The sequence below is a fragment of the Phascolarctos cinereus genome, unplaced genomic scaffold (assembly GCF_003287225.1).
Source record: "Phascolarctos cinereus isolate Bilbo 61053 unplaced genomic scaffold, phaCin_HiC Scaffold_4;HRSCAF=312, whole genome shotgun sequence".
Classification (NCBI taxonomy): Eukaryota; Metazoa; Chordata; class Mammalia; order Diprotodontia; family Phascolarctidae; genus Phascolarctos; species Phascolarctos cinereus.
The window spans coordinates 715,918,955-715,944,390 of NW_027555847.1; the positions used below are offsets into that span (position 1 = coordinate 715,918,955).

Consider the following 25,436-nt stretch of genomic DNA (forward strand, 5'->3'; position numbering starts at 1 on the left):
ATATATTTTTGTATATACATTTCTTGCTGTTCAGTCTGTGGCTGACTCTTCATGACCCCATTTGGGTTTGGTTTGGGGATTTTTTGGCAAAGGTACTGGAATGGTTTTTGCCATTTCCTTCTCCAGCTCATCTGAGAGGTAAGGAAATGGAGGCAAACAGGGTTAAATTACTTGCCCAGGGTCACACAGCTAATAAGTGTCTAAAGGTGGATTTGAACTCAAGAAGATGAGTTTTCCTGACTCCAGGTCCAGTGCTCATTCTATCCTGTGCCCCACATATATATTAGGAAAATGGACAAAAAGAAATTGAAGTTTTCACTCATTCCTCAACGACCATGCTTTAAGCCCATGCTATGTGCCACACATTCTGTTAGATACAAAGCCGGATACAGAAACAAAACGATTTCTGCCCTCAGGGAACCTATATTTGAAAGGCTTTGAAGGCCCCATTCCTTTCCCCTACCCTACCCATTGCTCAAAGCAGGCCCAGCAGCCTCAGTGGCAACCAATCACTGTCTTGTCTCCCTGTCTACATCCTACCCAACCTTCAAGGCCCAGCTCAGGGCTCATGCTCCAGGAGGCCTCATCCTTATACCCCAGTACCTGAGACATTATAGGCATTTAATTGGTTCTGATTGGTTGATTGAGGCAAAAGCAGGGTCCCTACCCTCTGGGAGCTTACATTCTAATGAGATAACCAGGTAGAGGGAAGGTAGTCTCAGAGGAAAGGCCCTGGGGTGGCATTGGGAAAGGCTTCCTGAAGAAGGGTGGATTTGACCTGAGCCTTGACTGGGGTAGGGGTGAGCCACAGGGGGAAAGGGCAGGGGGAAGAGGGGCAGCCAGTGAGACTAAGTAGAGAGTGCCTTCTGTGAGGCACAGAAGGAGGCTGGCGTCACTGGACTACAGAGAGTATGTAGAGGGAGGGAAGAAGGGCTGGAGAAAGCAAATAGAGGATTTCATATTGGATCTTGAAGGTAATAGGGAGCCACTGGAGATTACAGAGTGACACGTCAGACCTGCACTTTAGGACTCCTTGGTGTCCGAATGGAGGACTAGAGTGGGGAGAGACCTGAGGCAGGCAGGCCTCCCAGCAGCTCCTGCTATAGTCCAGCCATGAGATGATGAGGTCCTGCACCAGGGCAGGGTCCAAGGACAGAAGGGGCATATTGGAGAGATGTGAAGACAGAAACAATGAGATGTGTCAGTGGGGTTATTTGGGGGGGGGGGAAGCAATCAGGGTTAAGTGACTTACCCAAGGTCACACAGCTAGTAAGTGTCAAGTGTCTGAGGATGGATTTGAACTCAGGTCCTCCTGACTCCAGGACCAGAGTTTTATCCACTGTGCCACCTAGCTGCTCCCTGTCAGTGGGGTTATTAGCAGAGGGACGTCGAGGATAACCCTAACATCTCAGGCCTAAATGAGTAAGAAGATGGCGGTGCCCTCAGAAGTAATAGAGCTACTGGGAGGGTGTGGGGTTTGAAAGAGGAAGATAATGAATTTACTCTGCCTCCTTCATCTCCTCCTCTGGAAAATCAGGATAATAACACTTAAGCCACTTCCCTCTCCAGGATTCTGGGAACATATTCTCCTTCCTCCTCAATCACTCAACAAACACTTATTAAGTATCTACTGTATGCCAAGTTAGAAGAGGCACTGGGAATGCAAATACAAAAAATACCCCTTCAGAGGGGACACCATCTCCTGGCCAAACTGACCTCTCATGTCATATTCCATCTCCCACCTCTGGACTTTTGGAAAGGCTGGTGCCCATGCCTGGAACATGCTTCCTACTCAACATCTCAGAACCCCTAGCACCCTCCAAGGCTCAGCTCAAGAGACCTTTCCTGATTCTCCAAGTTATCAGTGCTCTCCGCCCCACCCAGCCCCCTCCCCTAATTACTCTGTACTTATTTCACATCTGTTTTTAATTTGGGAGGCAACATGAAGCCAGGGAGCTATCATCATCATCATCATCATCAAAGATCTGCCTCTGATACATACCCACTCTTTGATCCCAGGAAAGACTCCACTTCTCAGTGGCCCAAGTTACTCTCTTAGACTAGAAGTGGCAGAGAAGGTGCCCCCCTGCATTGGTAAAAGGACTTTCCTCATCTGGGAGGTCCATGTACAGAGGTGTACTGCAGCCAGCTTAGACCAGCTCCAGGTGATTGTTATACCTGGTAATTCAGCAAATGCCACAGAGCAGCACTTGACTTACTGTTTTATTGCATGCATAAACCAGGGGTTGGCTAACAATGGCCCTCAGCCCAAATCCAGCCCATGATCATGGAGCTTACTTATTTGAGTGTAAGGTGCCCGTCCCCTAGAATGTACCATCCTGGAGGGCATTCATGTTTCATTTTGTCTACATGCCTTGAACAGTGCCTAGCACACAGAATGAGATGGGACCGGACCTGAGACTTCATACATTAGGTATACGGAACTTTCAATGAAGAAACTCCCTCTGTCAGTGAAGATCAGCTCCTACTGCACCTTCCTGTTCTGGAATCACAATGAAATTAACCCTGCCATTGTGCCTGAATAGGGCATGTCAATCTATTTCTCTGTGGCCCCACTCACTAACCCTGTAACTTTCCAGACCCAAATGATCTGCACTGTCTTCCCTCTATCAGAATTTAGAGCTCCTAGAGGGAAGTGTAGACCTAGCACTTATCACAGGAGTTGCCCCATGGTAAGTGTTTAATGTGGCTTAAATACACTGGCCACATAATGAGAAGATGGAACTCACTGGAAAAGACTCTGATGCTGGCAAAGATTGAAAGCAAAAGAGAAGGGGATGGCAAAGAATAAGATGGCCAGATAGTGTCATGGAAGCAATGAACGTGAGCTTGAACAGACTTCAGGAGATAGCGGGAGACAGAAGGGCCTGGTATGCTATGGTCTATGGGATCACAAAGAGTCAGACATGACTGAGCAAGAACAAAGTGCTTAATCAGTGCTTTTTTCATTCATTCATTCATTCATTCATTCATTCATTCAGCCTGGGTCACTGAGAGAGAACCCGTCAAACAGCCTATATGGGTCAGATGTGAGACTTGAACCCAGGACTTGCTGACTCCTTGGCCGGCAGACCTGGCATAATGTATGTGATTTCAAAACTGCTTGTTGATTTCAAATGAATTCAAAGTGATAAGTAAACTTTAAACCACTACAAGAATACACAAGCTGTTATTGCTAGGTGATACCTTCCCATTTGCTCAGAGCTTCCCTTGATTCTGTGGAAACACCCACAGGCCTCTCCCCAGACACAGCAGCATCCTCTTATAACCAGGAAGAGAGGGTTTCACCCCAACACTCCTAGGTGTCTCACCCCACCCATCTGACCCCACCCCCAGCTCAGAAGCGCCCCCTTTTCCACCCCTTCTCAAAGGGGTGACTCAGGTGCTGGTGGCTGGGTGGGGTGGGGCAGCCCTCCTCATCTCTTAGGCAGCTCCTGAGACAAGCTCAGCAGTTTCTGGCTGATGTCAGCCCCCTGAGCTCTCCACCTTTTCTCCACTGCTCTGTCTCCTCCTAAGAGGCACCTGAACAAAATCTTCAGTTGCTGGCTGGGAGCAAGGCCTCTGGGGCTCAGAAGAGCAGGTGGCTGCAGGCTTCTCATCAGCGCATGAGAGGGGTCACAATCAATAACCTCTTAGGCCCACTTCCAGGTTGAATTCCTGTGATCCATGGGAAAGGACTTCAGAATAAAGAATGTTAGTACTGGTGGGGACCTTGGAACATGGAATGCCATCGTGAGAAGGGGCTTTAGAACATGGAATGTCAGAGCTGAAAGGGACCTTAGAATAGAGAATAATCAGAGCTAGAAGGAACCTTAAAACAGAGAATATTAGAACTGAAGGGCTTTAGAACCTGGAATATCAGAGGCTGGGAGGGACCATAGAAATCCCAGTCCTTTGTTTTACAGAAGACAAAACTCAGGCCTGCAGATGGAAAGGGACTTACCGACATCCTACCACATGTCAGTGGCACCCCTGTGACCTGTGACCTGAACCCTAATCTCCCTCCTCCTGGTACAGTGTTGCTGAGGACCCCTTGCTGACAATTAAAGGGGCCTTTCTTTGGTGTTTTTAGATCCCGGGATACCTGCAGTCAGAGTGACCCTTTCTGGCCACCACCATGTTGGACAGATCTTGTAAGGTGCCCCAATCTAAAAGGGCCCCTCTATATCCACTCAATACCTGAGGTTCCTCCAAGTGAACAGTCATTTGGGTTAAGATGTTTCATCTATTAACATGCAAGTACACTGGGTATGATTGAAGTTTCTGTCAGTCATTCACATTTTAGTATAGTTGAATTCCATTTGGTTGCTTTTCTCTTACCACCTGCATTGAAGATTATGGGATTGTAGATTGTTGGGTTGGAAGAGAACTCAGAGACCATCGCATCCAAGCCCCCTCATTTTACAGATGAGGAAACTGAGGTCAGGAGAAGTATCCAACATCACTTAGTAGGTGACAGAGGTGGGATCTTCCTGACTCCAAGTCCAACGACGGACTTGATGTAAGAAAACACATTTAGAGCTGTCCCCAAGGGAATAGGCTCAGTCAGGAGGCAGTAGAGGTCCCATCACTGGAGGTCTCTGAACAGAGGCTGATGACCGTTTTTTTTGGGTAAATGTCAGGGAGGGAACTCCTGCTTGAGTAGGAGTTGTTCTGGGTGATACCTGAGCCCCTTCCAAGCTCTCAGAGTCTGTGATTCTATACTGAGGGGATGTGGAGATCAAATTTTGGAGCTGGGGCAGGGTGAAGGCCTGAAGCCAGGGGTTCTGAACAGCCAGACCCGAGAGTAGGACAAGAGGGGTTAGGAAGAGGGAGAGTAAGACTCCAAAAGTGAAATCATTGCCTTCCCACGTAATTCCCAGGGCCAGACCTGCCTTCAGTGCCAGGCTGCTCGAACAGGACCCCTTGTTGGGAGGCTCTCTCCCCACACTGCACATTCCCAGAAATCAGAGCTGATGCGTGTGTAGAGGGAGAGGTATCACAGGTCAGGCTTGCTCAGGAGGCTTCTAGAAACTGGGACAGGGAAGAGCTTTCCTAGAAACTTGGAACTGGCAAAGGTGAAGTACAAGATTGTACAATAACTACTACCTCATTCACTCCACCTCCAGCCTCTTCCTCAATGGGACTGACTGGCTCAACAGAGAGTGAGCTCCCCAGCCCCAAAAGGATGAAAGGAGAGGAGGATGTCACCTTGTTTCAGGATGATGTCTAGGTTGGAGATTCATGAATCAGGCAGTAGGTGGTGGACTGAATGTCCTCAGAAGTTCCTACCAGCCCTAAGTTTCTAGGATCCAAAGACTCAGTGCTACAGGGTGAGAAAGGAATCATAAGAGGGGGGTGTGGGGCACTGATCTGGGGTGGCTCCAGCTTCCTGAAAGCGCTGGCAAGATTTCCCCTAAGTGCTGAGGAAGCTGCCTAACCAGAAGACAAGGCTCCCCCTCGGTAATCCCAGGCAGTGTCTGCATTCTACTAGTCGTCTGGGGTTGCTGGGGGCCCCATTCTACCTGGTAGGCAGGCAGTTAGCTGCCCTTGTGCCTAGAGCCAGGAAGATTTTGTGGGGGGATAAGCTAAACTAGTTAAGAATTGAGCTATGCTGCTGTCCTTAGCTTTGGGGTTAGCCCAGTGGCCTATAGCACCATGCTGCTGGCACCAATGTAAGTGGGCTCCATCCCTTCCTGCCCAGGCCAGGGGTGCTCTGTCTCACAGTCACTGGCAAAGCCCCTAACCCCAAGCTGACCTCCTCACAAAGGGGAAGAATGGCAGGGGAGAATGGCTGACTCAGTACAAACTCATCCCTGCTTCTGGAGGCACCCCACCCCCCAACCCCTGACCCAATATGGGAAAGCAGAAATGTCTCCATATAGGAAGCAGAGACCAGCAGGAGAAACAGAGGTTTAGGGGCCCTGGGGAAAACCAGGCTAAAATATATATATATATATATATATATGAAATTTGGGGTATAGACACAGAAAACTTCTGCCAGCCAAGAACAGCCCTGCTGATATGAAAGCAGGGATCACTGAAGCTTAGGGCAAGGTCACAGAACTGGATCCAGTTGGGAGGGGTTGCACTGGACCCCTAAGGCCCCTCCCAGCTCCAACATTCCCTCCTGGGGACCTCAGAGCATCAAATGTCAGAGCTTGGAAAGAGCTTCAGAATGTCAGAGGTGGACATGGCCCAAGAGGCCTTCAGGGGCAAACGCCGTATTTTACCGATGGGGAAACTGAGGTGCAGTTGCCTAAGGTCCTAGCAGAGCTCCTGTCTCCCAGAGCCCTTCTTCCCCTGCTGCAGTCACTGCTAAGAGAATGCTATTCATATCAGAGACTAGATCGTGTTACTGAGGGAGATCTGAGAATGGCCGGAGGTTGGGGTATCTCTTTTCCTGAGCATGACATCTCTCAGCGAAGGGAGACTTCTGTTCAGCCCTGCATGCAAGGAGGAAAGAGTTAAGACAAAGAGGCCCCTGGAGTCCTTCCCTGGAAAGGATGCCAAGAGCAGCCATGGTCAAATTCAACAGAAACACATTATGCACCCACTGTATGCAGAGCACTGATGCTGGGGACAGCCAAAGGCCTTGAACTGATCCTGTATTTATCGTGTACAGGTCAAGTAATTTCCATGTTGTCTCCCCAAGAACACGAGTTTCTCCAGAGCAGAAACTGCTGTTGCCTTCTGGTGTCCCTCATGCTTTACACAGCACCTCTCCTACTGTAAGTGGTTAATAAAGGTTTGTTGACTGGCTACAAAGATCAGAAAAAGTAGGATCAGGAGGTTTGGGGTTGGACACGAGGAAACTGAAGTCTACATCAAGAGGAAGTGACTTGCCCAAGGTTACACAGGTAATAAATAGAACTGGGATTTGAACTCAGGTCCTGTGGTTCTAAAAAGAATTACAATGATAGTAAGAATAACAGCTAGCATTTCTATAGTGCTTTAAAGTTTGCAAGGTACTTTAGAAACATTATTTTATCCTCACAACAACACTGAGAGACAGGTGCTATTATTCTCTTTTTACAGATAAGGAAACTGAGGAAGACTGTGGTCAATTGACTTTCCCAGAGTCACACAGCTAGTCAGGTCTTCCTGACTCCAGGCCCAGCGCCTCTATCCCCTGCATCACCTAGCTGTCTCCATCGGTGATCCATACCGTCCCTGCCTCATGGAGGTCCCAGGCCAGCGGGCTAAGGGTAACTCATACTACTATTATTATAACTCATACTATTAAGGGTAACTCATACTATTATTGTTATAACTCATACTATTAAAGGTAACTCGTACTATCACACAGTGGTGCAATGGATGGAGGACTGACCTTGGAATCAGGATTCCTGACTCTAACACAGACTGAAGGTAGGAGGTAAGCCCATCCCTCAAGCTCTCTGAGACCCCAGCCATCCTCTAAGACTAGATGTCACAGGCTGACTGCCTCTCTGTATCACTGAAGGGGGTGTCCACACAAAGAGGTCTCCCACAAGGATGCAATCATGGTTCCAGACCAAAAAGGAAAAACACAAAATCACAGAACCTCAGAGCTGGAAGGGACCTCAGGGGCCCATCTATACCAGACCAAGAATCTCATCCCAGGAGGCCCCTGGACCCCTGCTTGCGTGATGAGGAAACATCTCTTTCCCAAAGCAGTCCACTCATTCCACTTTGGAAAACTGGTATGTAAGTGCCTGAGCAAAAGGTCATTACTGATAGAGGTGACTTGGGGAAAGCCTCCAGGAAGAGCAGGGCGCCGAGGCTCTAGGGGAGAAGGCCTCTGGAAAGAGGGAGCATTGGAGCAGCTTTGGAAGGAGGGCTGGGTGCTGTAGGCATGAACCAGGCTCCGTTCTGGCTTCCCAGCCAAGGCCCATTTCTCCTCCTCAGTCCAGGGGAGCCTGCCCACCCCAACCTGGCTTGTGACAGCTCAGGCCAGCCTGGCCCAGCCCGGATCTCTCACAAAGAAAGGCTTCATTCAAAAGGCCAGGACACTTGAGCCTGCCTGCTTCCAGCTGAAATTGGAAACCGAGGGCAAGGCGATGAAATAATAATATTTGTGTATAATAACATCTACAGACATTATACAGATCGGACACATGGAAAGAGGATTTGACATCATAGAACTTGGGTTTGAATCCCAAGCTCTGCTCCCACCTGCAGCAAGCCCCTTCCCCTCTCTAGGCCTCAGTTTCTTCCTCTGAAAAATGGGGAGACTGGGAGGTTGCACATGGCCCAGCAGAAAGAACACTGAACTTGGAGTCAAAAGCCCTGGGTTCAAATCCCAGCTTTGCCAATGACTGCTCAAGTAATTCAACCTCTCTAGCTTCTAGTTTCCTCATCTGTAAAATAACTAGGGTTGGGGAGAGGGAGTGGGAGAGAAGTGGGGACCAGGAAGGCATGAGTCCTGAGGACCCATCTAATTATAACTCTATGATCCTGAGCTCTAGAAGTGGAGTCAGGTCAAATCCCCCCTCAATACCTAGCAGGTGGGACCACGGACAAGTTCTGTGGGCCTCAGTTTCCTTTTCTGTAAAATGGGATGGGGGGCCCCGAGGCCTCTTAGAGTCCCTTCCAGCCCTCAATCCTCTGCCTTTCTCTTTGTATAATGATATCTGGGCCTCAGTAATGCCTGAGTATGTGATGGTTTGGAAGGGGCCCTTTGGAATTTCTCATATCATTTAATCCCCACCACACCCTGATGTGGTGAAAGAGGGGCTGAGTAAGGAGACCAAAAAAAGCTTCCCTCTGGGGCTAGGCCCGGGTCTAAGCTAAAGTCAAGCTCTGTGTGACCTTGAGCCAGTCTGAGTCCTTTCCCCAGGCTCCATTACAAAATGGGCATCAGAATCGTCAAACCAAGCATTTATGGAGGTTAGAGGGGCAGGAAGACTCATCTTCATGAGTTCAGATCAGGACTCAGACATTTACTACCTGTGTGACCCTGGGCAAGTCACTTCACTCTGTTTGCCTCAGTTTCCTCATCTGTAAAATGGGCTGAAGAAGGAAATGGCAAACCAGTATCTCTGCCGAGAAAACCCCGAATGAGGTCACAAAGAGTCAGGTATGACTGAAAAAGAACTGAACAAACATTTCTGAGCACTGTGCTTGTGCCTGGCACCGGAGGGGTACAAAGCCAAAAAATCCAGAAATACAGAGCTGGAAAGAAACTCAGAGGACATCTGTGCAACTCCCTCATTTTACAGATGAAGAAACCGTGGCCCAGCCCCATCAGGAGGATTTGAACCCAGGTCAGTCTCTGCCCTCAAAGAAAGAAGAGGGAGGGAAGGGCATAAAAATCTATATAGCACCTACTAAGTGCCAGGCATTTGATCGTCACAATAACCCCGAAAAGTAGGTGCTGTTATTATCCTTATTTTACTGAGGCAAACAGGTTAAGTGACTTTCCCAAGGTCACACAGCTAGGAAGTGTCTGAGGCTGGATTTGAACTTGGGTCTCCCTGATTCTATGCTATAAAGTGCTACCTCAAGTTGCTACATTCTACCAGGTGGGAGTGGAGAGAGCTGAACTGACTCCTCAGCTTCACACGGTTCCAATTTCTCTAGCATATCTTGTTTTCCTTCTGACAGAACTTTGCACATAGTAGGTACTTTGAATGAAGGTATGAGTGAATGAATGAATGAATGAACAAGTGAGTGAACAAATGAGCACTACCCTTGAGGGAGGCACCAATTATCCCCATTTTACAAAGAACCAGGCAGACATTTCACTGGGGTCTCTGGAGTAAAAGCCCTAGTCAAGAACATGGCACCAGCCTCCCTCTTCTCCCATCGGTTCTGCCCCAGAAACACTAAGGGCTCCCAGCATCTCAGAGCTGGATGGGCCTCATGGACCTCAAGCCTGACATTGCCACTGGACTTGGAATGAGCAGAAACCTGAGTTTGAATCACACCCCTAACCCTCCCGCGTTGTGTGAGCCTGAGCAAGTCAGTTAAATCTCAGTTTCCTCATCTGTAAAATGGGAACAACAAGCTATCCTAAAGGGTTACCTGAAGGAGATAATGCATCCACCCAGCCTTTGGCTACCTCTAAAGAGGGGAGCCCGGGGCAATCCATTGCACCTCTGGATATCCCTAAACAATAGGAAATCTCTCATTGCATGGAGCTATATCTGTCTCTAGGCAGCTTCCCCTCTGGCTCTTGGCTCTCTGCTCTGGGGCCAGCAGAACAAAGCTAGTCTGTCTTCCATAGGACAGGCCTTCAAATACAGGAAGGCAGCTCATGGCCCCCTAAAAGTCTCTCCTCCATGCTAAACAGCTCCAGAGACCTCAACGGATTCTTATACGTGCTAGACCCAAGGCCCATTGGATGCTTCCCATTTTTCTGGACCATCAGTGGAGGGAACCTGCAGGGTGGAACCCCCTCCATCGACGCCCTGGCCACTCACTTGTAGCTTACAACCTCACTGAGCTGCCCAGAACACCTGGACCGGAGGGAGGAGATGGCCCGTGGCCTCCCACTGAGCATGCATCAGACAGGTCTCAAAATGAGGTTTCCTCTGGACACAATCTTCTCATCATCCTCGCCTTGCCTAAACCACCTCCCCTAAATGGCCACTCCAGATGTGGCCTGGCCAGAGCAAAGGACAGAAGGCCAGCTCCCTCCCTACCTCTGTTCCTGTGGCCCAAGCCTGCTGACCCTCTCCCTCCCTCCTTCTTGAGAATCCCATTCTCCTTGGATCAGCTGTGACCCACAAAGAATCCCAGGGTTGGATGGGGTAAAACTACAGGCTGACTTGAGGAATAATCGAATCGTCAACTCCAACCTTCAAAACCCAAGATTCAAAGGAACCAGGACAATTAATGTTTTCCTCATACAGAGAAAGTCAAAAGGTACTGTTGTTGGCCTCATAACAGCTGCCTGGTAGTGACTTTGGGGATTCAAACACGGAAGAGACCCTCCCAGGAGATGCTCCCCAGGCCAACCCCATCTTTTTTACAAATGAGGAAACTGAGGCCCAGAGAGGGGACATGTCCTGCCCACAGTTATCTAGGTGTTAAGTAGCTGAGCCAGGATTTGAACCCAGATCCCCTGTCTCTAACTCTGGAATCCTTTTCACTACATTTCTATGGCCTGGCTCAATGTATATAAAGTACTCCATAACCATAAAAAAACCACATGGATTCGATCCAATTGGATGAGAATTTAATTAGCCCCTACCATCAGAGAGGCACTGTGCTAGGCCCTAGAGATACAAAAACAGAAAACAGACCCTATCCTCAGGCTTACATTCTGCTACATGTTGTATGGACCAGCGAAAGAGTTCCAGAGAGAGTCACAGGAGCCTGGTCAACTCCCACTTCTGACCCTTACTAGCTCTGTAACATACAGTCTCTCTCAGGTCTGACATTCCTGTTCTAAAGCCTCTCCAGCCCTGACATCCCCTGTTCTAAGGCCCCTCCCAGCTCTGACATCCCCTGTTCTAAGGTCCCTCCCAGCTCAGATATCCCCTGTTCTAAGGTCCCTCCCAGCCCTGACATCCCTGTTCTAAGGCCCCTCCCAGCTCTGACATCCCCTGTTCTAAGGTCCCTCCCAGCCCTGACATCCCCTGTTCTAAGGTCCCTCCCAGCTCTGACATCCCCTGTTCTAAGGTCCCTCCCAGCTCTGACATCCCCTGTTCTAAGGTCCCTCCCAGCTCAGATATCCCCTGTTCTAAGGTCCCTCCCAGCTCTGACATCCCCTGTTCTAAGGTCCCTCCCAGCTCTGACATCCCCTGTTCTAAGGTCCCTCCCAGCTCAGACATCCCCTGTTCTAAGGTCCCTCCCAGCTCTGACATCCCCTGTTCTAAGGCCCCTCCCAGCTCTGACATCCCCTGTTCTAAGGCCCCTCCCAGCTCTGACATCCCCTGTTCTAAGGCCCCTCCCAGCCCTGACATCCCCTGTTCTAAGGTCCCTCCCAGCCCTGACATCCCCTGTTCTAAGGTCCCTCCCAGCTCTGACATCCCCTGTTCTAAGGCCCCTCCCAGCCCTGACATCCCCTGTTCTAAGGCCCCTCCCAGCCCTGACATCCCCTGTTCTAAGGTCCCTCCCAGCCCTGACATCCCCTGTTCTAAGGTCCCTCCCAGCCCTGACATCCCCTGTTCTAAGGTCCCTCCCAGCCCTGACATCCCCTGTTCTAAGGTCCCTCCCAGCTCTGACATCCCCTGTTCTAAGGTCCCTCCCAGCCCTGACATTCCATATTCTGAAATCTCCCCATTTATCCTGTCTTTACCTTGTTTGTTTTACATAGTTGTTTGCAAAGTGTTTCTGCCATTATACTGTAAGCTCCTTGAGGGCAGGGACTGTCTTTTACCTTTCTTTGTATCCCTAACACTTTACATACTGCCTGGCACATAGTAGGGGATTAATACATGTTTATTGATTGTCTGATTGAAGGTATCTAGGCAGTCTCCAACTTGCAAATAGGTTCTGCTTCAAAAGTTTTGTTTCTAAGTCATTGGTTAGAAACAGAAATTGCTTTGTAAAATGGACCTTGACCACTAGATTAGCCCTACTTCTACCTCCCTATGTTCTAGCCCATTGGCAAATTTTAAATCATCTGCCACAGCCAGGCCGGATTTGGAGTCAAAGGACCAGGGTTCAAATCCCCACTGGGTCACTCACTTTGTGACCTCCAACAAGTCACTTAACTTTACAAGTCCTCAGTTTCCCCATCTGTAAAATAAGATGACCAATCAGATTTCTTCCAGCTCTCAAGCTATAAATCCTCTATAAATTCTCTAGTCCCTCATATATCTCAATTTCCCATCCAACAAGCATTCCCTAACCATTCTGAAGTTTCACCATGACATTCAATCAGTATATTGTAATTGCTTAATCAGTATGCCATATCTCTATAGCAAATGAATAAAATCACCCCCTATATCCAATCAGAAAACCACAGCTCCGTTGCCAGTGATAAACCCAGCTCCTCAGTCAAGAATCTGTACTCCCTCAACCAATCAGTGAGACACATCTCTAACCCATCAAGAAAAAAAAAATCTCTCCAGACAATCAGTAAGCCATATCTTTCTAGCCAATAAAAAACAATACTTCTTCATCCAATCTGAAGCCCACACCTCTTTATATCCAATCAGTAAGCCACAGTTCTCTGATCAGTGGGTAAACCACATTTTTACTAATGATAAACCCCACCTCTCAGCAGTGAACTACACTTCTTAAGCCAGCCAGTGAACCACCTGCCTCTAGACACCGGATGAACCACTCCTCCTTAGCCCGTCAGGGAGTGCATCTCTCTAACCAAGGAGCAAGCTACAAATTCCTGCTAATTTGCCTACCAATGAATAAACTTCATTCCTTTAGCCAATGTCTGAACCCCAACACTTCCGCCCAACAGTGAGCCACACTTCTCAGACAATCACCATCCTGATGTAGTAGAGAACTCTGGCATCCCTCCCGTACCCAATCAGGTGTTACCTACCCGAGTAACTATATTTTCATATTCACTCCTTCTGGTGACCAAGAGGTCAGGCAGAGCACACTACAGCAAACATGATGGACTAAGGTCAGGGCATTCCCCAAAAGTTGACAAAGAAACCCTATTTGATCACACAAAAAGCAAATTGGGGGGCAGAGCTGAGGCTAGAAGCCGGGTCTCAATACAGAGACCTTCAGCAGCACCCCTCCAGGACCAGCAGGATCTGGCTGGCAGCCAGTGAATTCTGGTGTCATTGTTTCTGGGTCAGGCCAGAACCATTCCGCTATGGCGCAGCTGCAGGTGGGCCACCTGGGGATCACGAAGAGCAGGGCAGCCTTGCCACTGTTAACGCCCCCAGATCTTCCTTGGAGCCGGAGGGAAGCTTGCCTCCCGATGAGCCCACAAAGTCCCCTCCTCCTGGCTGGTGCCAGGCAGCCAGATGTCGAGAAGGAGCAGCGCTTGGCCCCGATGGATAATGTCTCATTGACTGGGGCCGCTGCCAGCCACGAGCCCTGTCATTAGCACCTGATAACACAGTAATCATGGGTCCCCCTGCTGTCATATTTCCAAGTGCTTTTCCAAGCTGCACTTTGGAGTGTACTCATCATCAACAGGGACCTTCCTCGGGGGAAGCTGAGAGACAGGAAGATACCAGCTACGCCCCTGGCATGGGCAGACCCTTCTGTCCTGACGACTCAGAGGGTGTTTTCTCCTTGCAACCTCTACAGTCCCCCCAGGACTTCCCCCTTCTGCCTCCCTCTCATGACTGGAAGCTTGTGCCTTCCTCCTTCTGTCACCCGGCCTGTGACCACTCCTCTAGGGGCTCCATCGCAGCCAGGTGTCATCACCCACCCAAGGGCAGACACGTGTTTAAGGGCTAAGATCATGCCCCCGCCCCGGGCATTTGTACTAGGTCCAGGTCTGCCACAAATCTCTACGACCTCAGGCCAGTCATTTCATCTTGCTGATTGTGGGATATGGATTAGATTATTTCCAAGGTCCCTCTCACCTGTGACATCCCCTGTTCTAAATCCCCCTCCAAGTTCTGACATTCCCTGTTCTCAGGCCCCTCCCAGCTCTGACATTCCCTGTTCTAAGGCCCCTCCCAGCTCTGACATTCAGCTCTGACATTCTTGATCTATGTTTTAATAGTGCCAACTCTCAACATTCCCATGTTCTGTGTTCCTTCTAGAACCAAAAATTCTATGATTCTAACAATGCATCCCTAGCACAAAAAAGCTTTCCAGACCCAAAAGAATGAATCTCTTCAGTCAGAATTTTGAGTCTCTTGAGGCCATGGAAGGGCAGTTTTGGAGATGGGAATAAGCTTCCATGCCCTTCAAACCACACTTCTCTCCTCCAGCTCTTCATCAGGCCAGTAACCAATACAGCCACCATATTGCTAAGGCTATAGCTCTTGACCTCGGCCCCTGGTGAATGGGCCTCCACCTTCTCATGGGCATCAGAACCTGATGTACAAGGGATCTCAAGACCCCGACTTGTCCAAGGAAGTTCCCTGCCCTCTGACAGGTCTTGTATGATGATCTCCATTTCCTAGGTGAAGCAGATGAGGCCCAGAGGTTCGGTGCCTTACCCAAAGGCCACACAGCTACTTACTGATGGTTAAGGGTGGCACCTAAAATCCATTCCACTATTTCTTCCATGACTTGACACTAGCTTAGTGAAGGAAACCAGGATGTTTGGTATCCTGGTATAGTACAGATGGGGAAGACCTGGGTTCAGATCCCCCATCTTATGCTTACCCAACTTGAGCCAATTCAACTTTCCTCTCTAGGCTTCAGTTTCTTCATCTGTAAAATGAGGGGTTGGATTATAACGTCCCTGAGGTCCCTTCCAATTCCTGGAATTCAAACCCCCAGCAAACTTGGGGGAGAGAATCATAGAATTGGGGGGTGGGTCAGAAAGCATCTCTAAAAACCAACCAAGTCAACCCCTTACAAGCTGAAGAAGTCTGGTCCAGATTTTAAGAGTGCTAGGCCTTTGGAGCATAATAGTAAAATCTCATTAATTTGGCCTTTCCAAATACTCACAAAAAGTTGTAGTAACTCCTGCATCTGAGCTGGAATGCATTAGTTTTTTTTTTTTAATGGAAACTGCTAAGCCACTTTCTTGGTCTTTTCAAAATACCCCATCACATACAAGTGAAGTCAGCAAACATTTACTGAACACGTATTTGTAAGGCACTAGGGTGGACAGGCTGGAAATTGATGACAAGTAGGGGTCAATAGGCCCACCTGAGCTGGGATGTGCTAATTACAACTCATTCTTCTCTGTTCATTAAAGCAGGACTTCTAACAGGCAGTGCTTGGATGGTCTGGCTTTTAGTGAGTGATATGTCCTACCCATGAAACAATGCTCTGTAGGAAAGGTTGGTTCTGCTGTAGAAATGCTATAAACAGAACAGCGAGGAGATTGATGACCAGGCATGTCCACACCACTAGGGCTTAAGCACTAGCTCTGATGGTCATTGATCTTTTGATTTATATCTTTAGGCAGCCAGCCAAATATCCCTACCCTGTGGTTTCACGACATTATGGCAGGACTTGGTTATGTTATGCTATCGATGTTACCATAAAATGAAATTGGGGCTTAAAAAAAAAAAGCCATATTGGGCTTGATCTAAAAGATCATAGTGTTAGAGCTGGTAGAGATGTCAGATCATCCAGTGCAATGCACTCATTTTACAGATGAGGAAAATGAGGCTCATGAAAGGGAAGGGACTTGCCCAAAGTCACACAGAGAGTAAGAGACAAAGCCAGGATCTGAATCCAGGGCTCCCAAGTCTGGAGCTCTTACCACTATACTTACAATCCCCTTCCCAAAGAATAATGCTGCTTCAACTTTTTTTTTCCCCTGCATAACTTGGACTCATCTCATATATAGCCATCTCCTTCCTGGAAGATGGAGGGAGGGAGGAGGCTTAGCAAATTGTGTCCTACTGGTAGGTTCAGGTAAATGGCTTGCCCTTTACTCAGAATGTTCCTCCCTTCAAAGAAGAGAAGGGACCACAACTCATGGGAAGGGCGTCTCAGAGGGAGAGATCAGGGAGAGGGAGGGTCCCGAATCTAAGTCAAAGGAGCTACACTGGAATTCCAGCTGTTTCATTATCTAACCTCTGCCATCTCTTAGGATGCTCACAGAATGTGTGAGCTGGACGGGCCTTCTGGTCAACCCCCTTGCTTTATGGCCCAAAAAGCCAGGACCCAGAAAGGTGAGTGACTGGCCACAAGTCACAGAGGCAGGAAGGAGCAGGGGCAGGTTTCCAACCTAGGAGTGTTGGCTCCAAATCCCTTCCCAATGCTCTACATTCAGCGCTGAGCATGGAATGTCAGGCAACCCCTAGGAACCAACAATTAAGTGTACCCCATAGTGAGAGGCCAATAGTGAGGTCAGTAAATATTTATTAAGTGCCTACTATGTGTCAGGCACTGTGCTAAAACAAAGGAGGACAAAAGGGCAGCCTCCAAGGAGCTTCGCAGTCTAGCGAGGGAGAGAACAAGCAAGCAAGTCTACAAACAAGCTATAGGCAGGAAACAGACAAATGGGTTCAGCTGGTTGTTGTCCTTGGTTCTGGAAGAGGACCATAATGACATCACTATGTTGGGGCCGAGGTACAGCGTGTCGGACTGTGGCTCATCTGCCCAATACAAGTTTGGAAGGCTCCACCACAGGTCAGGCACAAAAAGTCTGAAGAACAGGAAACAAATAAGAGAGGGAGGCATTAAGGGGGATTAGGAAGGACTTCCTGGAGAAGGTGGGATTTTGTTTGGGTGGGGGTGGAAGGCTATTGGCCAAGGAATCCACCCAGGTTGGAGGTAGCTGACAAAGGAATGACAGTGGTCATGGGATGGAGGGTCACAGCCTCAGGAAATACTCACAAAAATGACAGACTTAAAAATGTGCATACATCTCTATGAATAATATATATATATATATATATATATATATATATATACACACACACACACACATATAATATGTACACAAACATGTACATACACACACACATATATATATATGTATATGCACACACTCACATACCTATATATGCACCAGCACTCCAAAAGGAATATGGAACTGTTGAAATAGTTATTAAACCACTGTATTTCTGAGCCCACACGGCCCCATTATGTAAGAGTAGAGTTAAAAATACAAACCTAGTTTCAATTCTGCCTCGGATCACACCCAGTGCCTCCTCATCCCAGCCCCAGAACCAAAGGGTCACTTCTATAAGACTTGCCCATAGGTCATGGAACCTGTGGGTGTCTCTGCATAGAAACCGATAATGGCTGAAAGCACCAAAGCTGATGACATTTCTGACTTTCAGCCCAGGGAAGAGCCTTGGGGGCCCCCTCCTCTGACTGCTAGAGAAAGACCAGCCCTAGAACGCCTCAGGCAATTTTTTAGATCCACTTATCTATCTGGGCTGGCTGTCAGGAGGGGCACCAACTCTATCTTCAGCCCTCCTTTCCAGGTTGGATCTGTCCCCACCAGAACCACCGTGACTGCCCAGTTCCTTTCATCCTCAGAGGAAAAGAATATTTTAGTCTTCAGTAAAATAAGGAATTTGGACTAAAGGATGTCTAAGGCCCCTCCCAGCCCTGATATTCCCTGTTCTAAGGTCCTTCCCACCTCTGACCTTCCCTTTTTTAGGCCCCTCTCAGTTCTGATAAGCTACTAGCCTCTCCAATCCTTAGTTAGAAACATCTCCATTGCCACTAGTATGCACTGAAGGAACTTCTGGGTGGGGAAGGACATTTATTTTGGTTAGAGATCTGCATCTGCCTTGGTTCCAGGCCCTGCTGACTTTGATTTTTCTGCCCAGAAATCTGGTTCTGGTTTGCTGTTCTCTTGTCCTGGGGCAGGGAGTCACTGGGCTCCCTAGGCCCAGGTGGCTATTGGCCCTTGGCTCCCAGAGTGGGAGTGGTGTTCCCTGAGCAAGGATCAGGGACAGAGGCCCAGGCACTAAAAAAAGAAGTCTTAGAAAACAGAAAACAGCCCTCCCCATCTGAGAATAGACAGGGACAGGGAGGGAGGGAGACTCCCTATCAGCTTACATAAGTGCTGCTGGATGCAGGGTGAATCCAACAGAGGTCCTGTTCCCTGAAACTTTTTGTAGTTCTAAAATGAATACTGAAACCAGAGCAACTCACGGCTGCAGGTTGGGATGAAATGCCTTGGAAGGGTCATTAAAGGCAATCCTCTTCTGATGGACTTCACTCTTGCCAACCCAGGGGATTTGGAGAGTCCAACTATGAATTCAAGATGGCCCTGGGTAGAGTGTTTTGGGAGGTGGAAAGGAGCAACTGAGGCGAGGTTCTGTGAGTGGCAGAACTGGGAGGAGCCTTAGAACAGGGGATGGCAGAGCTGGGAGGGGCCTTAGAACAGGGGATGGCAGAGGTGGGAGGGGCCTTAGAACAGAGAATGTCAGAGGTGGGAGGGGCCTTAGAAAAGGGGATGGCAAAGCTGGAAAGGGTCTTAGAGCAGGGAAGGTTAGAGCTGGGAGGAATTTTAGAACAGAGAAGGTCAGATCTGGGAGAAGCCTTAGAACAGGGGATGGCAGAGGTGGGAGGAGCCTTAGAACAGAGAATGTCAGAGGTGGGAGGGGCCTTAGAACAGGGAAGGTCAGAGCTGGGAAGAGTTTTAGAACAAGGGATGGTAGAGCTTGGAGGGACCTTAGAACAGACGATGTTATTTTACAGATGAGGAAACTCTCTACCAATGTAACTTTGCACCTTCTATGCAACCTATAGTCTTGGAGAGTCACGTGGGGGCCCTGAGAGGTTAAGTTACTTGCCCAAGGTCACATAAGCCAATCTGTGACAGGAACAGGATTTGAAAGGCTTCTTCCAGGTTTCAACTCCACCACTCACATAGCACATAGTAGGGACGACCCATCAGTTTAGCCCATTAGGATTCACAGTGTCTGCTCTTCACATCTGCCCCATGAGGTACGTACAGCAGACATTAGTATAAGCCACTATATAGATGAAGAAACCAAAGGCCAAGGTGGGAAAGTACCTGTGGCCACACAATATATAAATTTCCTTTAGAAACAAAGGATGAACAACAAATTTCAGAGCTGGCCAGACCTACTTCACAGCCATTCCAGATCTTTGAAGGAACCAACCTGTCACCCCCCCTAACCCCATCCTACCTAACCTTTCTTCTCCAGGCCTAACAACAATAATTATATTGATGACACTCATCATTTATACAGCACCTCCTATGTGCTGGGCACCATGATGAGCGCTTTACAAAGATTATCTCACTTGATCCACCACCACTTTCTCTAACCCACTCATCAACCCAGTATATACCTAATTATGAATCTTCCCCATTAGAATGTATGCTCCTTGAGGGCAGGGACCGTGTTTTGTGCCTTTCATTGTATCCCCAGCACTTAGGACAGTGCCTGGCACATTAGTAAGCCCTTGATAAATGTTTATTGACGGATTCATTTCTTTGCCTGATAAAGCCACCAGATAAGGTGACTCCAAGGTCATGCCTACCTCTAATTTGATGACCTCTCAACGATTCTGGGTTTTACAGATGAACAGGAGCAGAAGGCCTGAGACCAAGGCCACCCAGTTAGCGAGCAGCAAGGCTGCAGTCAGCGCCCCGGGGAGGGCCAATCTGGCATCTGGCTATGTCCCACTGCCTCCTACACTTATGCTGAACATGTAGGACAACCTTGTAAGCTGTGTAATGAAGACGCCAAGCCCAGCATCCACTGATCAGCCGGGACTTGCAACAGGAAGAGAAGGGCTGGTTATAGGCAGAAGGACAGTTCCCTCTAAGCTCTTCATGGAGATGGACTGGCACTCTGGGAGACAAAGGGACCTTGGAAAGGTCAAGGTGTAAGCCTGACTCCCAAGGTAGGAGGCCAAAGAAGTAATGAGAGTTGGGTATGGTCACATGGTGGCCGAGAATTTGGAACTGGACCAAATGACCACAAAGGCCCCTTTCCAGCTCAAATGGTCCCTGTTCTCTGCTCTAAGGGCCCTTCCAGCTCTTCTATCCTGTGGTCTAGGTTCCATTTATTCTACAGAGTAAATAATAAAACCCATAAGCACAGAAAGGGGAGAACAGAAAATATAATTAAGATAAAGTTTGGTTTTCAAAGGAAGACTATTTAGGAGAAATGTCCACTATGTTCCTTCTCAAAGCCTTTGGGGGCAAGAGGTGGGGGAGGAGGGAGGAAGAGGTGGAAGCAGGGGAGTTACTGGAAACCCCAGAGGGGGCAGAAGGAAGCAGGGAGACTCAGAGTCAGTTAAAGGCTGCAGGTTAAAGATAAGGGCGAAAGGAGAAATAGGAGCTCATGTCGTCAGCAAGAGGAATAAGACAGTCCCTATGACTTGACAAAAGCTAGATTCTCATGAGCAGAATCACTGCTGGGGTGAGAAGGTGGAGGGCCTGAGAACAGGGGATGCCAGAGCTGGGAGGGGCCTTAGGACAGGGAAGGTCAGAGCTGGGAGGGCTTTAGAACAAAGATTATCAGAGCTGGGAGGGGCCTCAGAACAAGGAAGGTCAGAGTTGGGAGGGATCTTAGAACAGGGAATATCAGGGCTGGGAGGGCCTTAGAATAGGTGATGTCAAGGCTGGGAGGGGACACAGATCAAGAAAGGTCAGGGCTGGGAGGGGCCTTAGAAGGGGATGTCAGGGCTAGGAGGGGTCTTGGTTTACAAAGGAAAGAAACTAAAGGCTAAACCCAATTCTCTTAGCTCCCCAGAGCTCTGTCCTTTCTGGTACCCCACCATCCTGTCCTAGTGCCTAACACGTGCCATGCCCAAATCAGGTGTTCAATCAAGTGCCAACCAGGTGGAGAATAAAGCTCCCCGTTTCCAGACCGCCCAGCATGGCACTGTCGGGCAGACCTCCAGCCAGCAGATAAAGGCTCTCGGTGGGTGTTAGACAAACGTTTTGAGCAACGCCTGAAAAACCTGACTTGGGGAATTAATTCAGGTTGACTTGGCCAAGAGAGCTGTCACAGAGATTGAAAACTGGCTAAGGAATTCTAATAAACAAAATGGCCCAAACCATACATGCAGAATTGGGTCCTCTCCGATGTTGTAAACATGGAAAGGGAAGGGAATTGGAGGGGTTAGGGAGAGGCAGGAAGCTGAGTAAAATGGGCTACCATGATGAGGATGCCCATGGCTCTGCCTCTATCCCAAGGAAGGGCTGGGAGGCCTGTAAGCAGAGGGGTCTTGATTGGCCAGGCACAGAAGGCAGGCCAGACCTGGGTGGGACTAACCCAGTTTGGTCTGTTGGGGGTGGTAGGTCCAGGCTCCTCTGTCCTCAGGCTCTGAGAGTCTCTAGCTGTCTTCTTCCTCCTTCTCTTGCTCTCTGCCCCCTCCCCCTCAGGCTTCAGGGAGATCAGGAAGATGACCTGTGACAGATGGACGGCTGCAGACTCCCCAGGGTTATTATTCTTAGACTGTGCCCAGCACACCCAGCAGCTCCAGAGATGTGGCAGCACCGTCACCCCCATGTGGGAGCAAGCAGCCTCCAGCACCAGGCCCCGTGCAGAGAGATCTGCATGAGCTGGGAGAAAGAGGAAAGAGAGAGGGCTGGGGCAGAGGGAGGGGGGAAGAGAAGGAGAGAAGTGATAGAGACAGAGAGACCAAGAGAGGAGAGACAGACAGATAGAGAGAGGAGAGACAGACAGAGAGAGAGAGACAGAGAGACAGAGAAGAGGAAAGGAGAGGAGAGAGACAGAGAGAGAGAAACAGAGAGAAGAGAGACAGAGGGAAAGAGACAGAGGAATGACAGAGAGAAGAGAAAGGAGAGAGAGACAGAGAGAGACAGAGACAGAGAGAGACAGAGAGAGAGAGAGACAGACAGACAGAGACAGAGACAGAGACAGACAGACAGAGACAGAGACAGAAAGAGAGACAGAGAGACAGAGAAGAGGAAAGGAGAGGAGAGAGACAGACAGACAGAGACAGAGAGACAGAGAAGAGGAAAGGAGAGGAGAGAGACAGAGGAGAGACAGAGAGAAGAGAAAGGAGAGAGAGACAGAGAGAGAGACAGAGAGAGGGAGAGAGAGAGAGAGAGAGAAGAGAGAGAAGAGAGAGAGAGAGAGACCTTTAGCCTTGGCCAAGTCCTAAACAGCCTGCTGTGGGGGAGAGGGCAATGGACCAAAGACCTGGAGGTCTGGGCTGTGGACCTGACCCAAAGAAGAGAATCAGAGAATGTCAGAGCTGGGAGGGACCTTAGAACAGGGGATGTCAGAACTGGGAGGGGCCTAGAGATCACCTTAGTCCAGTTCCCTCATGTTGCAGAGAAGGAAGCTGGCACTGTCTAACCCAGCGGGATCATGATGGGGTTTCACAGCAGCAGAAGGAAAGGAACAAGATTGTTAAGTGCCTATGATATGCCAGGCACTGTGCTGAGCACTTTACAGACATTTACCCAGCAGAGTGGGGCCTGGAGCCTCCTTTTCCTGCCTCCCTCTCCTAATGCTCTCTGTCCCTTCTCTAGGGACAAGAAGCTGGCTTCCAAAGCCTTCCCACTTTTCATAAGGAGATTGGCCCGTGCCTCTATTAATTGTCCAGCCTGTGTTGGTCACATAATAAAGGCCTGGAGGAGGCAGGGTCTGACACTCAGGTGATCACTGGATCCGCCCAGTGCCCCCAGCCTTCTGGGATAGCACCAGCAAGGATCAGAGAGTCCAGCTCTGCAGCCCAGGTGAAGCCTCCAGGACACAGTGCAGCCCCTCCAGCCAAAAGAAAGGACTGAGTCCATAGCTGTCCAATAACTCATCTCAACAATACATGAGCAATGATCTCAGCCTTGGATGTGTGGTCAAGGGGGTCTCACATTCATCTCTTGGCACAGAACACCCTGTCCTTCAAGGTGAGGCCTTTCCGATTGCCTCCCCTTCACTAGAACCCCACACCCTGCCCCTCCCCAGCCCTGCCTAATTACTTTGTACATATTTTTTATTTGCTTATCTGTCCAGTGGCTTTCCCTTCCAAGTAGAATGTAAGGTCCTTGGGGGCAGGGATCTCCTTCCTTTTGCTTCCTTGCTTTTCCTTGAACCAGACACTCCATCTCCAGAATCTGGGCATTTTCTTTAGCTGTGCCCCATGCCTGGAATGCCCTCCCTCCTCATCTCTGCCTCCTAGCTTCCTTCAAGTACCAGCTTAAATCCTACCTTCTGTAGGAAGCTTGGCCAGATCTCTCTTAATACTAAGGCCTTCCCTCCCTTGTTTGTTTCTTGCCTCCCCTATTAGCCCATGACCTCCCACAGGGTGAGCACTGCCTTTTGTCTTTCTTCATATCTCCAGTGCTAAGCACAAGTGCCTGGCATACAGTAGGTGCTTAATAAATGCTTGTTGCCTAACAGAACCCAACATAGTACGCATCACATATTGAGTGTTTTCTCATTCATTCAAAGTCATACAACTACGTAAGTGGACAAACTGGGACTCCAGCCCAGGTCTCCAGGCACTGAATCCACTGAATACACTTCCCAAAGCCAGTGTAAAGCAAAATAGGCAGGTATGCTGAGCTTATAACCCAGGGTGACCAGGTCAAGCTGTTCCACCATATCCTGAGTTCAGATCCCACCACGGCCACTTACAAGTCAATGCATCCCTCTTGGCCTCTGTCTCCTCATCTGTAAAATGGGTTTAATAATAACCCTTATCCTACAAGGTTGTGGTAAGGACCCCTTATGTAAAGCACTCTATAAATAAAACAAGGGGACCGGATTAAGGAACGTCTAAGCATGACCAGGATGGGATTTGCTCCACCTGGTCTCAGAGGATAGAAGTAGGAGGGGGATAGATTTGGGCAGAATGTTAGAAAGAATTCCTGCTACTAAGTTTTGTCCTTAATTGGAATGGACTGCCCCAGGAGGGATGGCTTCTCTTTCTCTAACTGCAGTTGCAGTGGGGTCTTTTTATTCAGATGTGAGGGTCCTCTGAGGTAACTTTCACCCCAAAATCTACAATTCCCCTAGTAACAGAGGAGGCTGGTATCATATCTGTCTGGCAGAAAGTGGGACAAGTACGTCCATAAAACATACTACAGCTCCCTGAAGAGTTAGGTTCTGAGAATATCATCCCCACACCAGGTTCTTTTCCTTTCAAAGTATTGATCCTTGGACTAGATGGCACAGGGATCCCACATCCCAGCTCCTATGTCCTGAAAAGTCAGTACCATTGAAGGGACATGGCTACTCTCTGATAGGTTAAGGGGCTGGGGAAAGAGTGATGACTTAGGAACCTGAGTTCAAATTCCCATCTGCCTCCATTACCCAACCAATTCATCTCTCTTGCCTTGTTTCCACATCTGCAAGAGAAGATTTCTTTCCAAGTCTAAAGTCATGACTCTGAATTAGGGGAGAGGAGGAGCAAAGGATTAGGGGAGGCTGGTCGAAAAGGTCAGAGAGTTTCCCTTATTGCTGAAGGCCTGGAGGAACAGCTCCAAGCCTGATCCTCCTCCTCACCCTCCTTGGTTTTCAAAAAGGAAAGAACACCAGGGAGAGAGAAGGAGAGAGAGAAAAAGATGAGATCACACAGCCCAGCAAAGGGCCTGGCTGCTCTCAGCTCTCCAGCATGCCTCTTCATCCCCCAGAAGCTACAGCTACTCGGCAGGCAGGGAGAGGGGAACGTGGGGACTGGAGAAGGACCAGCCTACAGGCTTGTCCCGAACGCTGGTGCAAAGACTCTGACAGTGCCCCACATTCCTAGCCACCCTCCCACGTCACGAGGCTGCCGGCTCTGCATGCCCAGCCAAGCAAGAACTTCTCCTGATTGCTACCCACCTCAAGACCCTGCCAAGCAACCCCAGCTCCAGACCCAAGGAGGCTAGGAACTCAGACCTCCTCACTCCCAGGCCAAGGCTCTTTCCATGGCCCAGCCTTGCCTGCCTCTCCACAGCTGGGCACATCCATCAGCATTTGCTCAAAGTGCACAGTATTTCTAAACCTGAATGACCCAAAGGTGCTCTTTAAGTATTTGCAATA

At 49.0% G+C, this 25,436-nt stretch overlaps 1 protein-coding gene across 1 annotated transcript in view; it reads right to left on the minus strand.

Annotated features, from left to right (window-relative positions):
* The window catches only part of MN1 (MN1 proto-oncogene, transcriptional regulator), a 71,129-nt gene that overhangs the window by 5,092 nt on the left and 40,601 nt on the right, over positions 1-25,436 (minus strand).